This window comes from Odontomachus brunneus, unplaced genomic scaffold, assembly GCF_010583005.1.
Source record: "Odontomachus brunneus isolate Ranch 3 - 2012 unplaced genomic scaffold, Obru_v1 Obru_scaffold_085, whole genome shotgun sequence".
NCBI classification, from domain to species: domain Eukaryota; kingdom Metazoa; phylum Arthropoda; class Insecta; order Hymenoptera; family Formicidae; genus Odontomachus; species Odontomachus brunneus.
The window spans coordinates 337,234-339,245 of record NW_022639535.1 but is presented as its reverse complement, the minus strand read 5'-3'; the positions used below and the strand labels follow the sequence as shown (position 1 = coordinate 339,245).

Here is a 2,012-nt window from a genome sequence, read left to right as displayed (position 1 = left end):
AAAAAAAAAAAAAAAAAAAAGAGCGCAGCTTTTGTCATTCGTCCCGAGAGAGGGCGCGACCCAGGGAAACGAATACTATCCCGTGAGACTCGCGGCGCTTTTTGCGCGACGGAACTCGCCGCGGGCAATGAAACTTTCGTTCTCGTTGCGTTATTATTACTTTATCGCGACGTTCGCTCCGGTGTTATACGGCACTATCGTTACACCAGGCATTACGTAATTGCTTTTAAACTTGGAATGCGAGCGCTTTCGTTAATTGCGCGTTCTTCATTGGGTCACGACGACGCCAGCGAGACATCGAGAAAAAAAAGTTGTCGATTATTATCACTTAATAATCCAAAATGCTAATGCTGGTATTAGACCAAGTTCCACAACATCCGTTTAATTTTAACTATCAGTTAAGTCCCAATAGTGATTGGTTAATTCTGATTAACTCTTCTTAATGTCAAATGCGATTGGTCAAGTCCAATGGAATAACCAGCCAGTTAAGTTAACTGGAGGTTGTGGAACTGGGCCTTAGTACACAGAGAGAACGATTTGGTTGAATCAAATAAACGCTTCTTCTAGTCCAAATGAATTTTTTGATTGATTAAAACAAAATTTTGTTTGAAGCAACAAAAATATTTATTTGCGGGTTAGTTCCAAAAAAAATATTTTTGTTGTGTCAACCAAATAATTTATTTGGACTATTCCAAAGAAACATTTATTTGATTCAATAAATCGTTCTCTCTGCGTAGTTGGCGTGTTATTGCCAGTGTGGAGAGTATTTTGAATTTCACAATTGTTTCTTTACTTCTGCGCATTTTGCTTTTTTTAAATAATATCGCGTCCATTTAGATGTGAAACATGCGAGTTGCGGATTAATAATTTTCGTGACATTTGTACGACACGGGGGCAAGATAAATGTGTGCTTTTCTATCAAGTTAGCAATTTCCGAAATGAGGAAGACAAGGAAGAAAATCGCTTCGTTTTACAATTTTCTTGGGAATGCTCGCGCAGCTTTTTCACGTATTTGCCGCGTATTTTGCGAAACACTCGTTGGCGTTAGTTCGTGTCGCGTAGCCGAATCGAGCCGTCGACGGTGCTTATGCGGAATTATTCGCGCCGGAAGCTCGGGAATCACGGAGGTAGTGGGAGTGCAATCGGACGCACAAAGAAAACCCATTAAGATCGCGAGGCGAGCTTTCTATTAAGCTTCCGACAGCGCGGAGGGCATTGAAATAAATCGAGCGTTAGACCGTGCCGGGAATTTTAACCGGGCGAGACGGCGCCGGCCCGCCCGGCAGATTCCACCTTCGAAATCGCTTAATTTTTCTGCCCGCAACACACAGGAAATGGCTGGTTCCAACAACTATTTCCCGCGCTGCGGGACTGAGTGGGTAGAGAGGACGAGAGGGGTTGCGGGAGGAAGAGAACGACGACGACGACTCTACGACGGATCGCGTAATTTCCCGACGCGATTTGGCTCTCAGCATCTGGCCGCCGTTCTTTACCTGTGATATCTAGCCGGGGCGTCTGATCCCAGGACACGCGAGTCAGAACTTAAATCTGGCAGGCAAATGGACGACGCGCATAAATCCCGTACGTAGCGCACGTGCCGGAAATGCCGCGAATATATTCCGGGGTCAGGAGCGAGCGAGCGAATGAACGAGCGAACGAACGAGCGAATCCGTGGGCGGTGGACAGCCACCACCACCGCTGCACTCGTAATTATCGCGGACAAATCCGAAATATAATTGGCCGTTACCACGCGCGTGGCCAAGACGGGAAGGCCAGCCAACGCGGCGGCGATTTGTCCGGAAATCAATTGCGAGCGGAGCTTGAACGTTAAGGGATTACGGCCGCGAGCCGCTACAGCCACCGAATTACTTGATGCTTTATTTGGGTTCGAAGCCCGCGATGGAAAAAGACCGGGAATTTATCGTACTTAAACCGTGCCAAAGAAAGAAGAGAGAGAGAGAGAGAGAGAGAGAGAGAGAGAGAGAGAGAGAGAGAGAGAGAGAGAGAGAGAG

At 46.7% G+C, this 2,012-nt stretch overlaps 1 protein-coding gene across 12 annotated transcripts in view; it reads right to left on the bottom strand.

Annotated features, from left to right (window-relative positions):
• LOC116847936 (synaptogenesis protein syg-2-like) overlaps positions 1-2,012 on the bottom strand; it is a 413,298-nt gene that overhangs the window by 115,828 nt on the left and 295,458 nt on the right. The window lies entirely within an intron of this gene.